This window comes from Kogia breviceps, chromosome 16 (genome assembly GCF_026419965.1).
Source record: "Kogia breviceps isolate mKogBre1 chromosome 16, mKogBre1 haplotype 1, whole genome shotgun sequence".
Lineage (NCBI taxonomy): Eukaryota > Metazoa > Chordata > Mammalia > Artiodactyla > Physeteridae > Kogia > Kogia breviceps.
Genome location: NC_081325.1, coordinates 60,364,162 through 60,386,901, shown reverse-complemented (window position 1 = coordinate 60,386,901; position 22,740 = coordinate 60,364,162).

Below are 22,740 nucleotides of genomic sequence, written 5' to 3'. Positions count from 1 at the left end.
TCTGGCCAATAGTGATGAACTGAGGCCCTCAGTCCAACATTCTGAACAGAACTCTAACAATAATGATGCAAATGATACTGGAATTGAACTCATTTAACCCTCCAGCTAAACCTTCAGAAGAGACTGCAGCTCTGGCTGACCCTTGACTACAATATCATGAGGCACCCTGACCCTGAAGAACCAAACTAAGTCACATCTGGGTTCCTGATTCACAGAAACTAGGATATAATACACTTTTAAGGCACAAAATTTTGATTTAATTACTTTGTTGCACAGTAATAGTGTGTATGATATTCATAACATATTGGAATAATACAGTATATATATATATAAATGTGGCTTATTTAAATTTGCCAAGATTTGTATAAAAATATGAAAAGTGCAATATCACAAGCTATAGTTAAGTCAAACAAGGTTACCATGTTTTTATAAAATTGTAATGTATCTAGTGGCCAGAAACTTCTGATGTCCCCGTTGTTAGAAGATATTACTGTGTCAATCAGTTTCAAGTTTCTTTTCTTGGAAACTTAAAAAAAAAATTCAAGTATTTCAAAATTGGCAATGAGGTCAGATGTTAAAGTAGAAAGATTATTATTTTCCTTATGCATAAAATATAATGGGAGGAATGCTATGTGAAATACAGAAATGGGAAGGGAAAGGAAAACTTAAAAGATGTAGGAGAAAGTGTATAGCAGCATGACAAAAAGATGGAGACAGCAATAGTGGAACATTAGTGGAAAGATTTATTAACTGCTGCAGTTACTGACTGGTCTAGAACCACCTTAAATCTTCCAGGGCCTATGACTTGAATGTACTATCTATGGACTTTGAAAACGTTATCCCCTAAAGGAGCTTTGAATTAGAAATAAAATGCAAGATAAATATGTAATTTTAAGATTTTCTAGCAGCTCCACTAAATAATAAGTGGAAACAAGTAATTATATTATTTAACCTATTTATCCAAAATATTATCATATCAATATGTAATCAACACAAAATGTTTTAATTGAGAGATTTTACATTTTTTTCCCCAAAACAAACTATGTAGCACATCTCAATTCAGAATAGTCATATTTGAAAGGCTCAACACTTCTAAGTGGCTAATGGCTACTACAACTCAGCCCCTATACCATTTCACATATATTCTTTTAATAAAGTCACAAAACATTATTTATTATGACAGAGATTTGTTTCTTGCAAACAATAGAGCCTTGCTAAAATATAAATTAATTATAGCTAATTGAATTCATATAGGTTATTAAAAAATGACTAGCATCAATATGAAGGAGGATTGCAATCCCTGGGTTATATTTTATGACTTGTGTTTTTCAGTATTTTTATAAATTGATTAAATATGAAACACAATGACCTGATTGTAAAATTTCTTGTAAAAATGAAGATGTGATGAGGGTTCAGAATCAGAATTTGTAAGGGCTCAACAAGACTGCAAAAACCAAGTCCATATTTGATAAGAAAAACTGTAAAGCCCCAAATTAGAACCAAACATTTAAACAGAGCTTCACAATGTAGGACAGAAGAGGCATAGCTTAAGATGGATTACAGCAAGCAAAATTGCTAGTTAATGTAAAAGAATGATAACTCAGCAGTGTTATGGGTACATTTCCCTTGGTGACAGGTTAGCTAGAGAGCAGTCATAATAATACTTCAGGCTGATCTAGACAGACCATTCCTGGAGAGTGGTTCTCTGTATTTATGGAGACACATTAACAAAAATTTGAAAGCTGGAAAGGGAGTAACCAGTACAGACTAGGGACTCAAACCACATTTGAAATGAAATAAATGTGGAAAGTGTAGATGTTCTAGCTGAGGAAGAGTAGGCAGTGTGTGTGTGTGTGTGTGTGTGTGTGTGTGTGTGTGTGTGTGTGTGTGTGTGTGTACGCAGTGAGTGGGGTTAGAAGGGGGGTCGGCAGTACATGAATGAACTGGAAAGAGACTGAGAATTTCTGCTCTCCTTACATATTTGAATTGTTTGTATTTGAAAGAAGGAATACATGTACTACAAAACAGAAGAGACACCTGGGACCAATTGGTAAAAATATTGGGAAGACTTTGGCCATGTTTTAGAGCTACTCCCATAAGGAATTTGGTCTCTCAAAGCAGTGATTATCTGAGTGTTGTAATTGTTATGGTAACACATAGATGATTCTTGGGCTAAATTTACATATGATCCCTTTTATTTCTAAAAATCTGTTATTCTTTGAAAGCTTTTGTCTTCTGATAATTGACACCAATAAGAGAAATTTAAACAAAAGAATTCAAATATTTATAAAGTACACATTTAATACTCAGAAATAAAACTTGACATGATTTTGGTTCCTAAGTATTTACTTTTACTGTTATTTTTAATACATTAACATGCATATATATCGACCAACCTTTTTTTATAAAAGAGTCATACCACACATATTTCTTATGTTACCCTTTTTAGTTTAACACAATATTATTACTTCTCTACAGATCAGTAACTATAGGTCTAACTCATTTCAATGGGTAAAATTTATTCAAAAATATAGGTGCCAAAATATATTTAATTATTTTACTCTTGATAGACATTTATACTTATTCAGTTTTCACAAACTGTAAATGAATATCCTTTCACACCTGTAAAAGATAATAATATTAGAAGTGGAATTACCCTGTCAAAAGGCAAAATTTCAAAATTTTCAAAATATCAAAATTATTGATGTGATGTATTTACTTAAAAATGCAAATTAATACACTTACTGAATGATTTTAATTTAGGAAACACATCTATCAAAAAGGAAGAGACAATTGATAAATCCCAAAATATTAGATATCTAAGAATCTGAGTGATTCTGTACTCTAGCCTCCCAAGCAATATAGATATTTCTTTTATAATGTTAAATAAATAGTAGTTTAGTCTTTGTTTGAATATATCAATGAATTCAACTCAATATATTAGCAAAGTACTGATAGCTCAACAATTAAATTGGCACTATTATTTTCTGGATACTACATGCTTCAACAAAATTTTGTTGATATTTACTTTCCTCAGTTGAAACGTTATGACTTATTAAACACACACACACACTTACATATCCATACCTGTTAAATCCTACACTTTGATTTCAAATAAAAAAGAACCATGAACATCTCAAACCTTTATTCAAAATAACAAAGAATAAAACCTCTGCCTTAAACATGTTGATTTATGCTGCTGTATTTATTTGCACTAAAAAATTCAATTACATAAAACTAGTTTCAGAAGAAAATTCTCTTTTCTTTAAAATGTATCTTTACCCTTTTTTCCTACTGAAAGATATAATATTACTTTATATTGGGCATGAATACATTGAGGGTTACAATTTAAAATAAACATAAAATTGAATAAACATTTTTCTCCTAAACATATATTTAATATACAACTTATTTAATAGTAAAAATTTGAATCAGTGTTTAAATATGTCTTTCTGGAGTATCTTTACATTTCTGCTATGTATTTTCATTACATTAACAGTTACTTGTAGATATCAAAAAGTGTTCTCTTATATTTTATTCCATACAGATTTTAGTACATCAATTCCAATAAGGATTGCTCCATAATCCCTTAGCTACCATATACTGTAGAATTATCCTTCTAAGTAGTCTCTGCTGTCTCATTCAGAAGCATTTTAAATTATGTAAGACTTGTTTCAATTACTCAGAACATCCTAAAAGTGCTTTCTGGACCCAATTTTATGATATTATTAAAATATAAGGTATTTCTATTTGAACAGTTTAAATTCTAAATCAGTGTATTAAAATGCTGAGCAGACATCTTGATATACACAATTTTGGATATACAAAATTGCTAATCCTTTAAATGTGCAACTTAATTTGTCATATTCAAAGATAAAAATATTTGGGTAACTTGTAAAGATTGGGCTTAAGCTTGTTTGAGCATAATTTATGTACAATATTTGACATAAATCTCCATTTTTATCTTATGGTCTAAGCAATATGTATCTTAAATATCCACATAATTGCAGTATCCTCCATTCTGAAATTTATTTTCATTTAAAATAAAATGTTATAAATATTTGAGATTAAAGTTTATGCAGAGTTTCACATTATAGACATTATTGTAAATATCTTTTCTATCTAGATGGTTACTGCTTGCGATTAGTTGCACTTATTTTCCCCCCCTATTTTCAAACAGAAAGCATTTCATAGAAAAAAAAAAACACTGGAATGCTTTAGACTAAATTATTTGTAGTATTTTAAATATTTTTCTTTATGTTATCTTTCTTATACCACTATAGATATGAAATACTGAGCTATTTGCCAAGGTACTTCAAAGTGTAAAAATTGAATAATTAGGAATAATCAGTATAGTTACAGAGTTAATTTATATACATGCTATCATTTCTCCCATTCATTCATTTAAAAATATTTATTGATCCCAAACACAGATCTTTGTATTAGAGATATAATTTAAAGTAGGGAATACTCCCCATTCTCTTATAGATTTTATTATAGCAGAAAAACAGGAATAAATTATAGTAAAAATATGTTATGACCTTTCATAAAAGTAACTCTAAATGGATAATAGATTTAAATGTACAACACAAAACTATAAAACTTTTAGAAACTAAAATAGAAGATAATCTATGTAAACTGGGTTTGCGATGACTTTTTAGATATAACACCAAATGTATGATCTATGAAAGGCAAAATTTGATAAGCTGGACTTCATTATAACAAAAAACTAGGCAAAATGCTGTTAAGATAATTAAAAGGTAAGCTACAAATTGGGAGAAAATATTTGCAAAAACACTTATCTGATAGAGGACTTGTATCCAAAATATGCAAAGAGCTCTTAGACTTAAGAATAGGAAAACAGACAATCCAATTAAAAATGGGCAAAAATATGTGAATAAACATCTTACCAAAGAAAATCTACAGATAGCAAATAAGTATATGAAAAGATGTTCAATATCATATATCATGAGTGAATTACAAATTAAAACAATGAGATTCCACTATGCACCTATTTATTAGAATTACTAAAATCCAAAAACACTGATAGCACCAAATGCTGGCAAGATTACGGAATAAGAACTCTCATTCATTGTTGGTGGAAATTCAACAGTCACTTTGCAAGATAGTTCACCAGTTTCTTCCAAGCTGAACTTAGCCTTACCCTATGATCCAGCAATCACACTTCTAGATGTTTCTAGAAATTGTGAACAAATGAGTTAAAAACGTATGTTCACACATAACTTGCATTTGAAAGTTTATAACAGCTTTGTTTACAACTCTCTAAAACTGGAGACAACCAATAGGCAAATGGATAAACAAACAGTGATATACCCAAACAATGGAATATTGTTCAGCAGTTAAAAGAAATGAGTACCAAGTCACAAAAAGACATGGAAAGATATTACATACATATAGCTAAGTGAAAGAAGCCAGTATGCAAATGTTACATACTGTATGATTCCAACTACATGACATTCTGGATAAGACACAACTAGAAATGATTTAAAAGATCAGTTGTTCCCAGGATTTGGGAAGGCAGATAGAAGGGATGAACAGGTGGAGGACAGGACACACTCGGGGCAGTGAAACTATTCTGTGATGCTGTAATGGTGAATGCATACCATTATGCTTCTGTCAAAACCCAAAGAACACCGGACAAAGTGTTAACCCTAATGTCAACTGTGGACTTTAGTTAATAACAGGCATCAATATTGTGTCATCAGTTTTAACAGACTTGCCACATTAATGCAAGATGTTAATAACAGGGGAAACTGTGTGGAGGGGAGGGGGTAAGAGAGTGGTTATATGGAAACTCTCTGTACTTTCTGATCATTTTTTCTATAAACCTAAACTTCTCTGAAAAATAAACTCTATTTTTTTTTTAATGGCATGTGCCATAGTATAGTTCTGACCATGTTACTGTGGATGTTCACAGGAAAGGTGGTAAAATATTACATGTAGAATATAATTTTCTCATTGAAAAATGAAAAATGAGTAAAGGATAATATTTCACATCAGGTTTTTTGATTTCACCTGAAAAATACATGAGAGTAAAAATAGGAAAATTTTGCACAAGATTACCTTTTCATTCAGGAATAGGTTTCTGAATAAAGCTCATTATTCATGCTTTTTGCTGTACCTCAGGAAAATTTTAGGGAACTTTAGGGGAAAGGATTAGGGATAGTCAAAACAGCAAAATAAGTGAAATATTTTCATTTTATTTTATTTCATGTTTCTGGAATCATCTTAATGATTCCTAAAATCAAGACTTCCTCAATTTCTCCAAAGCAGACAGTATTTTATTTACTGTTAACATGAAAAATTAGAAATTTCAGAACGCTGAGAAATATGTCAGTAATTTATTTTCATGTGCTCTTTATAATCTACCAAATGCCCAAACCACATGCTGAATAGAGTCTAACCACAGCAATCAGTGCTCTGCCGGAGGGTGGAAATCTTTAGCTACTGAGGCAGCCCTAGGCCCCTATGCTTATGATACTCTGTGGGTGACTGGGAGTGGCGGGAGATGCATCTTCCTGCAGACTAATAGGGGCTGCAGAAGAAGAATTTTAGTAAGGAGAGACTTTCAAACACTCGTGTCTTTTCCTTGGTCAAAATTTATAGTAATATGGTAAAACAGTGACAACTCCCTTTTTGCTTATTTGGAGCAATGCAGGGACATATTTCATCCTAAACTATGGAAATAGTTTTGAGGATTTTTTTTTTTTTTTCTGTTGTCTCCTGGCGTTTTTCTTTCCCTTTTCTTTCTCCTACATTGGCCAATTTGGGACTTCTCCCCTTGCCATCCCCTAGGAAGGCATTTGCCCCCTTGTCCGCCGGCAGCATGCATCCAAGGCCAGAGCTCAGGCCTACAGACTGGGTAGGTGCCTGTGTAAATGAGCAGGACCCTATGGGGCCTTCCCTAGACAGATCGTGCACCCCACCTTGTCCTCTGCGTCTTGTTTGTAGACGTGTTAGTCTACCAGGCCTCCTCTGAGACACAAAAGGCTGGCTCAAGAGTTAATAACTGGAAGAATATGAACATGTAATAACAAAAGATGGCAATTGGGTCTGGAGAACTGGTAATAATTTAAACAATAGATCAGCCGTATAGTAGAGTCACAGAATCTTTAGTTCATCCCTGATGGACATAGATAACAGTGTATGATGAACATTCTTGAGTTGTTTTACAGATACTAAAACCCCTACCAGCTGGAAGAAGCTAACTGCATGATGACCATGAGCATGCAGCCTCCAGGCTTGCTGGTGCCTGAGGATTGATGATGTTAACACCTGTGACATCACATTGTTACCTTATCCTCAACCAGTCAGAGAATTGTGCAGGAGCTGATCATGCACCCTGCGACTCTCTCCCTCACCTTGCCTTTAAAAAACCTTCCTTGAAAGCCATCAAGGAGTTTGGTTCTTTTGAGCATTAGCTGGCCCTACTCTGTGAATGGCCTTGCAATAAACACTGCACTTCCCTTTACCACAACCCAATATCAGTAGATTGGTTTTACTCCAAGAAGGCAAATGAACCCAAGTTTTGTTTGGTAACACCTCCTCTGCCTCAGTTGTATGGGAGCTGGGGAAGGCGCTTTTTTAAAATGATAATGAAAAGGAAAAAAAGTGAAGTCTTTGACAGTTTCCACCTACTCAGTTCCTTGAAGCCTATAAAGTTTGGCTGATCTAGATTCATTAGGAATGTCTCCTCGCCAGCCAGGACCAAGACTCAGGCCTGCTGAAAGCAGAAGCCCTTCCAGTCCCCAGGCTGCCACCACTGCGGGGTGGTGTCTTACAGAGGTCCAGGCCTGAGGCTGCAGAAATCTGGGGCAGCCACCATCAAGAAGCCCTTCTTAGGGCCCCAATCTCCTTTGCCAATATGGATTCCTCAGATTGGAACTGCATAACTAAAGTAGTTACAGATTTATTTTTTTTAAAGCTTCTTTTTCTCCAAAATGATTTGTAGTTATGTGTGCATCACTTTGCCCTGATATGTGTGCTCTACAATAAAAAACAAATCTAACATGTTTTTTAGGGAAAAAAGAAGCTAGCAGGATTTCTGTCCCCCAAAAGGAGTGGTAGGCACTTTAAGCAATGGACTTGTATATTATATATCCTTTCAGAGTATAAATAGATGAACTTTACAAAGACTTTTGACTAATTGCTATATTTAAGAAGCAAAAATTCATATGTGGATTTGTTGTACCACCTCATAACATTAGTGCCTTTTCCCAAAATGCATGAAAATGAGGATGCAGGCATTCACCTTCATTATGATGATGAGTAAATTTGGAAACATACATAAGTATTAATAATTTCACTATCCAAAGCTGAAATATCCAAAAGTATCTACTAAAGAAGGTGAATGTGTTACATTTACTACAGAAAAATAGAAAATACGCTAAGCAACTAAATTCCATTTTTCTGCCTAATATATGGCTCAGTTTTATACTTTATTGATTTTTAAAATTTGTGTTTTTATTGTATTTAAGGAAATAATTAAATCACTGGAAATAGGAAAGAATAGTATTCTTATTCCAGAATAAGAGAAAAAGAACTATTTAATCATTCATCAATTTTCATTTTACACCATTAAATTACCTTAGTTAATTTGATCCCAAATCCAGTATCAAAACAGAATAATTGTCTTCTCAGTTGAAATGTTGGTTAGGTTCTTTGATTTTCATGTAAGAATATGGACTTCATGAATTACTTAAGAATAGAGAATCTATCTGTTCTTGTTAGTCTAGGATTCATAATTCAATAATGACATGAGAAACTTTTTACTTTGATCAAATTATCTTGATGTACCAAAGAATTGCTTTCATTAAAAAGTGATTTGAGGGCTTCCCTGGTGGCGCAGTGGTTGAGAGTCTGCCTGCCGATGCAGGAGACACGGGTTCGTGCCCCGGTCCAGGAAGATCCCACATGCCGCGGAGCAGTTAGGCCCATGAGCCATGGCCGCTGAGCCTGTGCTCCGCAATGGGAGAGGCCACAACAGTGAGAAGCCTGCATAGGGCAACAAAAAAAAAAAAAAAAAAAAAAAAAAAAAGTGATTTCAGGCCATTCTCTTAGAGTTCCTGGATGTAACTTACTACAAGAAAAACTTTATGAAAATTCTTTACTTTTACTTTAGAGATATATTTTCAATATCAATTCTAATACTCAATGATCCCAGTATGAAGGTCTGCTCAAGAAATGGTTTTCACAACTAAATATCATTATAACTATCTCCTTTAAGGCAATATTATGATATATTTGTCCAAATGATATATGTTGACAGTTGTTGACAGTTGACATTTTACTTATTTGTGAGCAAAACATCAGGAACTTACAGGATATGGAGCAAATTAAGCAGAAAAGATAAAAAATAAACTATTTTGCAGTTTTATCCAACAGAGAGAATGTTTTGTGTAACTCTCTTTGTGAAAGAAGCATACTGAAATCTGATGTTACCTTTTGGCCTGCTGACTTAGAATAATTGAAAAAAAAAAAACCACAACTCTTGAATATTCAAAATAAAGTTGTTCTTGTAACATAATTTTTTGAGTGCCATTCAGATAATTCAGTGTTCTCTCCTATCCTGTGATAACTATGGAGAGACCAACCCAGTACAGATTGAGGTCTTTTGATTGCATAGGGTTAATGGAAATTAGTTTTCACACTTATAAAGATAAAATGTAACTTGTAGGCTGAGCTGTATTGAAATGTTGAGGTCAAAAAGCTAACAATTCATAGTGGAGTACTTAAAACTGGGAGAAGTGATTGTTTCCTGTGCTATGCAAAAGCTTTTTAGTTTGATGTTGTCCCACTTGTCTATTTTTGCTTTTGTTTTCTGTGGTTTTGCTTTCATATCCAAGAAATCATTGACAAGACCAACAGCAAGAAGCTTTTCTTCTGTGTTTTGTTCTGGTAGTTTTATAGTTTCAGGTCATTGAGTTTTTAATTCATCTTGAATTGACTTTTCTGTATGGTGTAAAACAGAGGTCCAGTTTCATTTTTTTGCACACGAATTTTCAGTTTTCCCAACATCATTTGTTGAAAAGACTCTTTTCCCTATTGTGTAATCTTGGCATCCTTGTCAAAATCAGTTGACTGTACATGTTTGGGTTTATTTTGGGGCTCTCTATTCTGTTCCATTGGTCTATGTATCTATCTTTATGTCAGTGCCACACTGTTTTAATTACTAAAACTTTGTAATGCATTTTGGAATCAGGACACATGTGATGTTTTTAGCTTTGCTCTTCTTTCTCAAGATCACTTTGGCAATTTAAGGTCTTTTGTGGCTCCATGTGAATTTTAGAATTTCTTCTCTCTTTCTTTACAAAATACCATTGGGATTTTGATAGGGGTAACATGGAATTGGTAGATCACTTTGGGTAGTATGGACATTTTAACAATATTAAGTTTTCCAATCCATGAATGTTGGGTATCTTTCCAATTATTTGTGTCTTCTTTCATCAATATTTTGTAGCTTTCAGGGTACAAATATTTCACCTATTCAGTTGTTTATTTCTACATATTTTATTATTTTTGATGCTATTGTAAATGAAATAATTTTCTTAATTTCTTTTTTGGATAGTTCATTATTAGTGTATAGAAATGAAACTAATTTTTATATGTTGACTTTATATTCTGCAACTTCAATAAATATTATTTCTAATCTTTTTTTGGTGGAGTCTTCAGGATTACTGCATATAAGATCATATCATCTGCCACAGAGATAATTTTACTTCTTACTTTCTGAAATGGATGCTTGTTTTTTTCTTCCCTAATTGCTCTGGATAGAATTTTCAGTACTATATTGAATAGAAGTGGTGAATCTTATTCCTGGTCTTAGGGAAAAAGCTTTCAGTTTCCACCATTGAGCATGATGTTAGCTGTGGGCTTGCCATATTTTATTATATTAGGACACATTCCTCTTATACATAATTAGTTAAGAGTCTTTTTTGTTTTGTTTGCTTGTTTTTAATTTTTTATACAATTTTTAAAGGTTACACACCCCCTACAGTTGTAACAAAATATTGACTATATTCTCTGTGTTGTACAATACATCCTTGCAGCCTATCTTATACCCAGTAGTTTGTACCTACTACTTCCCACCCCTATATTGCCCCTCCCCTCCCTACCTCTCCCTACTGATAACCACTAGTTTGTTCTTTATCTGTGAGTCTGCTTCTTTTTTATTATACTCACAGTTTGTTATATTTTCTAGATTCCACATAGTATTAGTCATTCTCTGTCTGACTTATTTCATTTAGCATAATGCCCTCCAAGTCCATCTATATTCTTGCAAATGGCAAAATCTCATTCTTCTTTATGACTGAGTAGTATTCCAGTGTGTGTGTGTATGTGTGTCTGTGTGTGTACATATATATATATATATATATATATATATATATATATATGTACACACACACAATGACAGTTGTAAATTATGCTGCTATAAACATCAGGGTGCATGTATCTTTTCAAATTAGTCAGGTTTTATTTTCTGATATGTACCCAAGAGTAGAATTGCTGGGTCACATAGTAGTTCTATTTTTAGTTTTTTGAGAAACTGCCATATTGTTTTCCACAGTGACTGCAACAATTTACATTCTCACCAACAGTGTAGGATGGTATATTTTTCTCCACATCCTCACCAACATTTGTTATTTGTGTTCTTTTTGATGATAACCATTCTGACAGGCATGAGGTGATATCTCATTGTGGTTTTGATTTGCATTTCCCTGATGATTAGTTTTCTTTATCATGAAAGTATGTTGAATTTTTTCAAATGCTTTTTCTGTATATATTGAGATGATCATGTGATTTTAGGAAATAATCAGTAGAATAAAAAAACAACCTACAAACTATGAGAAAACATCCACAAATTGTATATCACATAAGGGGTTAATATTCAAAGTATATAAGAAACTCCTGCAACTCAATAACAAAAAGACAAATAACCTGATTATAAAAATGGGCAAAGGACCTGATTAGATACTTCTCAAAAGAAGACATACAAATGGCCAACATATACATAAAAAGTTGCTCAAGATCACCAATTATCTTGGAATAATTAGTGAAATACAAATCAAAACTATGATGAGTTATAACCTCACATCTGTTACAATTGTTACTATAAAGAAAAGACAAGTGCTGGTGAGCATCTGGAGAAATTGGAATCTTGTACACTGTTGATGGGTCTGTAAAATAATACAGCCACTGTGGAAAGCACAGCAGTATGGCGTTTCCTCGAAATATTAAAAATAGAACTATTATATAATCTAGCAATTCCACCTCTGGGTACATAGCCAAAAGAATTGAAAGCAGGATCTTGAAGAGGATATCCACACTCCCATGTTCGTTGCAGTATTATACACAATAGCCAAAATATGGAGAACCTATGTGTCCATGGATGGATGAAGAGATAATGAAAATGTGGTATATTCCTACAATGGAATATTATTCATCCATAAAAAAGAAGGAAATCCCAACATATGCAACAACATGGATGAACTTGGAGGACATTATGTTAAATGAAATAAGCCATTCATAGAAGGACATACCGTGCATGATTCTACTTATATGAGCTATCTAAACTAGTCAAACTTAAAGAAACAGAGTACAGAATGGTGGTTGCCAAGGGCTGGAGGTGAAGAGGATGAGAAGCTGTTGTTCAATGGGTATAAAGTTTCAGTCATGTAAAACAAATAAGTTCTAGAGATCTACAGTGTAACCATAGTGCCTATAATTAACAATACTGTATTGTGCACTTACACATTTGTTAAGAGGGTAGATGTCATCTTCAGTGTTCTTACCACAAAAAAGAAAGCAAAATGATAAAATGAAGTTTAAAAAGAAACAAAGGGATACAAGGAAACTTTTGGAATTCATGGATATGTCCATTACCTTGACTGTAGTTCACGGGTGTACACACATATCCTAAATCATCAAATTGTTTACATTAAATATGTGCAGTTTTTAGATACCAATTATACCTCAATAAAGCTATTTTTTAAAGTTTTTAAAAACTGAGGGAGATGATAATCATCTAGCAAAGTGAATGTGCAGAACTAGGAATTGCAAGGAGACTCAAATAGTTCAAGTCAAGAGTAAGAAAAATTATGGATAAGAAAGAATTCTTTGCTTTTGATCTAGCAGTGATCATTATGGCATCCTACCTTGCATCCTACCTTTTGTCTTAGCCAAACGTTTTATCTGATTTGGTCAATGCGAAGATTTCTTGTTTTAGATTTTTGAAGATTGTGTTTATTTGTATCTTCATATCAATGTTTTTAAGAAGGCATTCTGTATACTCTCATTTAACAGAACCTTTAAGCCTATTTCATGTAGGATGCAACACCTTCACATTTAACTGATCTGCATAGATCTTAGAAGCATCTGAAAATTTATCTAGTGACCCGTGATTTGAGTTAACATTTTGGCAGGGAGCAAGATGGCAATGATATTTTAGCATGAATTAGAGTTGGAATCCCCCAACATCAGTACTATTATTTTCAAGGCTCTAAATTATAGCAACGTCTAGTAAACGTTCAGTCTTTCAAATGCCATGGTCACGTAGGTACACATTATACAGTTACATTTGCAACCTGTAGCAGTCTCCACTATGGCCTGCTATCCAACATAACTAGAGATTGTTCCCAGCCATAGAGGAGTCAAGTCTGCTGTCTATAGTCTCTGAATGAATTTTTAAAAGAATGTATATTTTTATAAAATTATATGTAATATATACTATTATAGTAAATATGTAGACATTAAGTTCATAATTCAGGGATAGGAGGGCACTATCTTGGTAAAATTCCATTTGGAAAGGAAAGATAGTCATTTTTCAAATCAACATGCTTGTCTTACAGCCTGCATACATATCTGAACTACCATTCCACACACTCATTCAGTCAATCAGTTGGTGCTTAATTTTTTATTGGGCATATTATGTACAATAACTTCTGTTAACTGAAGGCAGATTGCTGAATAAAATAAAAGTTCTGCCTTCAAGGAGCTCAAATATAGGATAACAGACAAATAAGTAAATTCAACAGTTTTATATATACCACTAGAAGTAGAGGCAAAATATAAAAGGAGTGTATTAAGGTGGACATTGTAATAACAAAGCTTCATAGAAAACATAACTTCTGACCTAAGTTTAGTGCCTAAATATAAGGTCCTTAAGCTGAAAAGAATAAGAAGGGGCTCTTGACTAAGTGGTAAAAGTAAATATATTTACATAGAGGTATGAAACTTCATGATGCCTTTGGGGAAGTATTAACAACCTGATAATCCAAGAATGCAAGTGCATGTGTAAGGAGGCTTAGAAAGTGGTAAAATACAGCAAAATAAGAAACTGGAATAATAGGTAGAGACCACATCATGACTATTCCATCTCACATTTCTTCAAATCAGACATAATTATTTTAGATGATAAAGGCATAATGAACTGTGACTCAGCCATTGCTTCTTTTTAAATGCCCAAAGAAATAGTGACCTTCAGTGAGATGCCCTAACTCTTTGCAGTCTTCCAGATCCACCCCAAAACAAGACTTCTACCAAATATATGAACACAAATCATATAGTTCAGTCAGGAATTCTTTTTATGTGCCTTAAATAAAGTAGATTAAAGGATAAAAGAAAGAAGAGAAATGGAACCGATGAATTTGGCCAAAAAAAATCTTTTAGCAATATATCCCTGTAAGTACAAAGTATTTTATATTTCTTATAGGGTTCATGAAAACTAATGTAAATCATTAGGAAATATATTTTTTAAATGGATTATAAGCCTCCTATTCTCTTTTGCTTGTTTAGAATGATCCCTTCCAGAACTCCAGCCAGGAGGTAGGTTTGGGGTTAGACCAGGGGTGATGCTGGCTTGGACATTATAGATGAGTGAGGGCCAGACACCATCTGGCTGCCCCGTAAAAATTAAAGCAAAAGAAGAGGAGCTGCAGGAAGCACTAGGTCAAATGTGTGTGATTTGTGCATAGGTAACTATGGAAAGAAATTGGATGCTAAAGAAGGGAATTAGAAAATACAGTAGGGCAAGACAATAGGCTTCAATTTTAGCCTTTGAAAAACACCAGTGTACCCTTATTTAATGGACAGATATTTTAAAAATCAATTCTTGCCAAATAGATTTAAGAGGCATTGGGGAGATACATATTTATTAAGTTATGAGCTCCATAAACAAGGATTCTGCTTTATTTATTATTTTAATTATTTTTGTCTCACAATAACTAGCATGACTATTTGCATGTGGTAACAATATATATTAGCTAATTACTTAGCAGTAAAGCAGTGCATTCTAAGCTTGGAAATGTAAGAACTAGAGGATTTTCCATCAAATACAAACAATGATTTCTACAAGGTCTAAACAACTTCGAACAGAAGAAAATGGAAAAAAATATATATCCTAATCTATGGGAATAATCCTTCTCACAGTGGAACTTTTATCACATAAAATGAGTTATTTACAGGGATATATGGCATGTTATATCCTAGAAGAAGTCTTTTTACATCTAACCACAGTTCTACTCACCTGCCAAATGTGATGCATAACAAATATTCATTTTAATTTAAGGTTCTTGGCCTTGAACTAAAATGAATGGTCATTGAGGGAATACCTTATAATGGTGCATAAATACTAGAAGATTTGCCTGAGCACATTTTGGAGCTCTGGAAAAATATAAACAATTTTTACTTTCCAGGGTTGTGGCTGACAACATCTCATGGTTGACAAGTCAATCCTAATAAAACTATATATCTGACAATCTAGATGGCAGGCAGAGGCTAAAGATCAATCTTTAGCTAGAAAAGTTGGTGGAATATGTCAAAAATTAAGAGGACATGATAATATTGTGACCTTGTATTTAATAAGTAAATGACCATTACGTTTCAGTAAATTGAATCATTTCCATAATATTAACTCTATTCTTCTGTATGTTGGATAAATTGTTTGAAAATACTTTAGTGTACCAGAATAAAAATCCCAGAAAATATAAACATTCTGTTTCAAGGACAAGAAAAATAGCAAAGGATTATTTATTTTATATATATTATTTTTAATCTATGCAGTTACAAAGGAGTCTCAGGGAATATCACCTTAAAACTTGTTAAACAATCAACAAATTACATGGAAATACCCAAATGAAATTGCAATAAAAAATCATTTTCTACTCGAAATAAAACAACCATTTAGGTGAGTGTTTGTTGTTGTTTTGTTTTCTAGGAAGGGACCTTTCACTGGCGTCTTATTTAAGAGTGTAGCTCAACTCGTTATTCCCTGATAATCATACCCAATACCTTTCAATATCAGCATTAATTATTTGCATTTGCCCCTGTCAGATGTCACTAAAGTACTGCTGTTGCTAATCAAGTGATGGTATTTTCCATCTACAGTGCTTTCTATATTTAGTCAGGCTTTGCAGTAGTATCTTTCACTTCAAAAATGGAAAAAAGCTCACATTAAAAACTACCTAGGGAATCACAAATTAAGTGAATCTTTATCTGGTTACTTATAAATATAAACTAGTTGCTATGTTTGTAAACATTAATTAGAAAAAATTAGTAAAAAACATTATTACAATTTTTATTTACATAATGTTTTCCAAACTGCCCTTCTTTTTTCCCTAAGAAATGACAGTATGAGTAAAAAGCTTAGACATATTATTCCAGTGTTCATAGATTTACATTATTTGATTGTTTCTTAAGAGGAATTTACAATATGAAGGTAAAATAAAATTTAAATTTCAGGAAGGGTTTTCTGTTCCAAGAATGGCAAAGTAACATATATTGAACTAATACTCTTTCAGATAATAAGTATAAACTCTTAGAGAAAAAAAGGAATATTTTAAAAAAGAACTATTTGAAGAATCTACAGTGCAACTCCAAAACATGCAAATCTGTTTATTCTTTTCTCACCTGTTAGAGAAAAATCAGCAAACCCTATGTAAGTCGAAATAATAAACATTTATTCACCTATAGTAAAAGTAACCAGTCAGATCTTTTTAAAGCTTCACTATTTTTTATCCTAAAACAGTCTGTAAAATGTTTTTAGCACGATTTTCAGTCAGTGCTTAAGTATTAATTCCTATTCATTCTCTAGAAATATTTTTAAAAATTTTTCATGAAAATGAAAAAGAATAAAATAAAAATTACATGTCATGGGGGTATTTTGCTGATCTCCCAGCTAGGTGGAAGAATGGATTGGTTTGGGGTTTTTTTTTGACAGAATCTAATAACCACAGAGAAATACTTGTCCATAGGCTTCAATACCAAAGAGAGATAGATGTGGGAAGTATCACTTAGTTAAAATGAGATAATTTGATCAAATATAATTTTATTTTCTATCCCTGAGAAGTTAGAGAATATAGTATTGGAATTACCTAATAGACTTGCTTATGCCCAAAGAGATGAATCCTTTGGCATAAGAGTAAAAATAATAAATATTTGTAGTACTAATTTTGACATCTTAGGTTTCAGGAAGGCCCAAGGGGAAAACACATGAAAATTTTAGGGAAAAAAAAAATTAAAAACAAATGATTATAAAAATTAATTTCAAACATTTCAAATAAACCACAGTTATGCCACCCATGACCGAAAACCTTTAAAATATTCTGTATTTAAATGTGTCCAAAATTCTGAAAACTAAATTATTCACACTATGATTGAGAAAGTTCTATTGAGAAGAGTGAGTTTATAGTAATAGTGGTCATATCATGAGAGAATGTAGGGTTGTTTCTAAATAAACAAGGCAACTATGATTAGCTTGTACCATCCAAGCCAAGAAAATGAATTACAATGAAATACTACATTGTGGACATATCTACTATATTTAATGTTGAATGAAAAAAAAGTTTTCATAAATATTAAAATGTTTCTACAAAGTTTAAAAATAACTTAAGCTACACATTATATTGTGTGGGGATGTATACATTTGTGATAAATGTATATAACATAGAGGAAGATAATAACAAATACAAAATTCTATATCTTAGCTGCCTCTTGTGTCAGGTGAAAGGATTGAATAAAGTACAACACATAGACAGAATATATAATCAGACAATGGGAAGTAGATTGGCATGCAGTTGTACATTTAGCTTTTGAGAAGAGCATAGGAGAAAATTAAGACATGAATTTTATGCAGAAAAATACTTCTGACCAAGCAGTTGTCTCTTTCTTATTGTAATGCTTAAAATGCTGTCATCTTTCCTGACATTCAAATTCATTAAAAATAAAGATATAACTTCTATTTTTCTACTTTTAAAAATGTTAAGCTTTATGCTTAGTAAGGCAGGCATTGGTAAATATTCTGTTACTTAGAAATCCTAAAATAGGCTTGATTATTTCTTAGAGAAAACATATCTTTACAAAAATAAAATAAATTACACTCTTCAAATAAGCTTACATTTTATTTCTCATTCCACTTTTTAATGGATCTATCAAAAGAAATGATGACTTTGGTAATAATTCTGATAAACCAATTTAAAGTCTTTATTTCATTTTGACTTTTCATTTGTATAGAAACTTTTATGAGTTCCAATTGAATTAGGGAAATAAAACTAAGGGAGAAAATTGGCTCAGCTATTGACATTTTGTTCTTACATTATTGTTGTTTTGTTTTATTTATATTACCCCATTTACTTGGTGAAAAATGATAAACTTAAATCCCTCTGCTTGGGATTGTGACAAAACTGGAGTTAGGACAGAAAACTATTATTCTGTTTCTAGGTTGATGAAGGAAAAAATGTGAACAAGACAAATTAGTTTAAATTATATAGGATTTTTGATAATTTGGAACTAAAGAAAGTATTTGATATTAAAAATATTTTAAAATATTTTCTTCTATATATGAAGACAGTAGCATTGTCCACTGAATATTAGTGCATGACCCCAAAAGACTTCTGAATCCATAGAACTGAAAAGAGGCCAAATATCAAAGCGATATCAAATAAGATGGCAGCTTTCTGCAGTTGCTGAGGACAACTTCCAAATCCTTTCAGCTCTAAAGCTTTTGAGATCAAAGAGCATCATAATAGCTGATTCACTTGTTATAAAGCAGAAACTAACATACCATTGTAAAGCAATTATAGTACAATAAAGATGTTAAGAAAAGAAGAGGGAAGAGATATGGAGATATATGTATATGTATAGCTGATTCACTTTGTTATAAAGCAGAAACTAACACACCATTGTAAAGCAATTATACCCCAATAAAAATAAAAATTAAAAAAAGAGCATCATAAAGGTGCCTGGCACCAAAATGTGATCACTTTAAACATTATACTAATCCAGGAAAGAAACATATATTGCAATAATCTATGTTCTTATAGTCAGTATTTTTTTGGTAGATACACCTGCTTGTTTAAGTTGCGTAATGAATAGTTTCCAAGTATTCACATCAGTATTTAATTTATATCACATTTTTGAAAGAAAAAAATTACATGATAATTTTTGAGCAGCTTATATGTAAATTCACTTTCACATCTTTTTGTCCTTTGCTTTTATCGTATTTTGGTAAATATAACTTGGAGTTAATAATCATACTATTATTGATAGTTTTAGTAGAGTATAGATGTTAAATGATATTTTGTTATATGTTACCTTTTACTTCCAAATTTACAAATATATTTGCCCAAATTCCATGCTTACCTGTATAAATGCCCAATTCGAGTCCATTTTACCATGGCTTTCCCAACCTAGAGTTATTACTCAAAAATGATAACTCCATAAAGGAGTTTAACTTTCTAATTTTTTTGCTATACTGTGATAGCCAAAAATTCCTTTGCAGTATAGCAAAAAATTATTTAGGCCTTAAAGTTGCCTGCAACCTAAACAAAAAGCAAATAATTATGAGTAACTACTAAAAAGAAAATAACACACCACTTAGATAAACAATATATTAAGGACAAATGTATTTAAAGAATATTAGGGTACCTAGTTTAGGGCTGAATAAAATAAAATTTTGAAAAAAGTTTAGATATTAAGCAATCTATGCATTTATGTATACGGGTATATGTATAATTAGACAATAGATAAGACAAGCAAGAAAAAAAGAGAAGAGGAAGAAGTAGAAAAGAAAAGAGATGGAGTTATTATAGAAACTGATCAAAACCAACATCTTTATTTTTATTTATAATTCTGCAATTGTATGATCTTCCCCATTTACTTTTTCATTTTGAGATTAATTTTCCACCTATGTAAAATAATGAGATATTTTATAAAATATCTTCAAAATCCCACTGTATTTTTAAAATTTCAACAATATTTAAATATTTTAGAGAATTTCAAAACATTGATTTATACAGGTTCAAAATTATTAAATAGTAATTTTAAATGTTTAATGTTATTAAATATTAAAAAGCTTGAAACTTGACTTTTATAGTAGTCATTCAATCACATAACTGCACAACTTATTTAATAGATCATTTGTTTTTTTTGTATATATTACTCCCAAAGGCCAATGATGGAACAATTTAAGTAATAAATGACAATAATACTGAATTATAACTCATAGAATGAAATAAATGTCTATGAGTTTATTCTGATTGAAATAAATAGGTGGTAAAATTATTGGGCAAAAAGTTTGAGGAAAAATAGGTTATTAGCATATTCTCAAGTTATTTTCCCTCAAGATATTTATTAATCATGAAAGAAAAAAATAATACCTTTAGTGTGAAGAAGTTTTATAGAAGACATCTTAACCAGTTGAACAAGGTAAATAAGTATCAGCATCATGTATTCCCTGATGTGATACACTGAGAAGGAACATTATTTCTGTGGTGTTCTAGCCAAAAATGCATAACCTAAATCAATCTAATTAAGAGAAAACATCAGATATACCCAAATGTTGGGCCATTCTATCAAATAAATAACTAAACAGTATTCTTCAAGGATACAAGGAACAACTGAGAACTGACACAGGATGGAAGAGACTAAGGAGAAGTAACAACTGAATGCAATATGGAAGCCTACATTGGACACTAGAGCAAAAATAAGAGAGCATGAGTGAAAAACTTGATAAAATGTAAATAAAGACTTTAGTTTAACTAACAGTATGATGCCAATATTAATTGTTTTCTTCTGAAAATTGTAGTATGGTTAAGTAAAATGTCAATGTTAGGGTATGACATGTATAGGAATTATTTGACAAACTTTTTGTAAGCCTAAAATTATATATATATATATATATATGTATCATATATACATATGATATATATATAATCTAAAAGCCAACTATGTCAATTTAAAGTTAATTTTAAATCAATATAAGCTAAATAAAATTTAAAATTCAGTTTTCAATCACACAAGTCACATGTTAAGAGCCCAGTAACTTAATATGGCTAGTGCCTATTGTACTGGACAGTACAGAGCGTGTAATCTTTCCATCAGTACAAAAAAGTTCTACTGGACAGAGATACTCTGAAATACAAGATCTCGTATAGGCTCCTGAATTTTCTAATAGTGAATTAAGGTAATTTTATAGACTATCAAGATTCTGCACATGGCCCCTTTTAACCTTCTAATTACTCAGCTGAGCCTCTAAGAAAAAATTGACTTGAGTGAAATGATCTTACCCTACTGCCTTAAGAATAGGCCATGTCTGCTTTAACACCATTACATGCATGTCGTTTACACAGTGTTTGGCTATTACAGAATAACTTTTAAGTTAACTAGAAAAATATATTATCCAAGTCAAGTTGAGCAAGAGCAGCATACACTTAAGAGAAGTTATGTTTGGGCAGAGGGGAGGGTAAGGGTGAAGGTGAGTGGTAATAGTACAACTTAAATAATGTAATTGTCAAAGAAGGAAGAGGTAAATAAGTGGTGCCAACTCCCTTGTTCCTTTCACTTGGTCTTGCCCTCAAGTCCACTTCCCACTGCGGATGGATGTACTCAATGAAGAATATGGTTATTAATAGCTCCCTATATAATTTATTGGCCATATTAAGCCACTGAAGACACCACCTCTTATTGAGAAGGGTAGTCAGAGAATGGGTTTCAGGTATGCTCTGAACACAGTAAATATAAGACAACCATAGCAGCCTTACATTGCGATGATGCCTCAGAATGTTTATCATCTGCCTCCTCCAGACTCTTAACTCTGAAGACTGCATAAATTCCATAATGATCAAATTATCCCAAGGCCATTACTTCAGAAGAAGGAGTTGGCAGCTCATTGTTTTATCTTTCAAGGAATCACTTATAGGACTGACACATAGCTATTATTAGTTCAATTTGTTTTCCTTTCTTTCTGCAACTAAGTTAATAGAAACTAATAAATTTAAAAAAGAAAAGTACAGACAAGTCTCACCCAGTTCAGCCAGCCGTTCTATTCACTTAAAATTATCATTATCAACTTTTAAATACTTTTTTTTTCTCCCTAGTTCTCTCCTTCGGCAATGAGATATAATTTATGTAGGAAATTCTCCAGAAATAAGTTAGCAGTTAGCTTTTATTGCATCATCCTCTAAAATGAGATAATCAATAACAGAACTTTAAGAATCCCAAATATACCAGCAAATTATATGTGTGCTTTGCCAAATGAATGAATGAGAACACACTGATCTAATTAGTAAGGACTAAATGAATAAAAATGTATTTAAAATAAATATATCTATAATGCATTTTGCCAGATGGCAATTTTTTTCTAGTTTATTCATTTATATATATAATGTAATAGGAAACAATAATTTTTACTAGAATAGCAAGCCTATTTCATATACAGAAATCTAT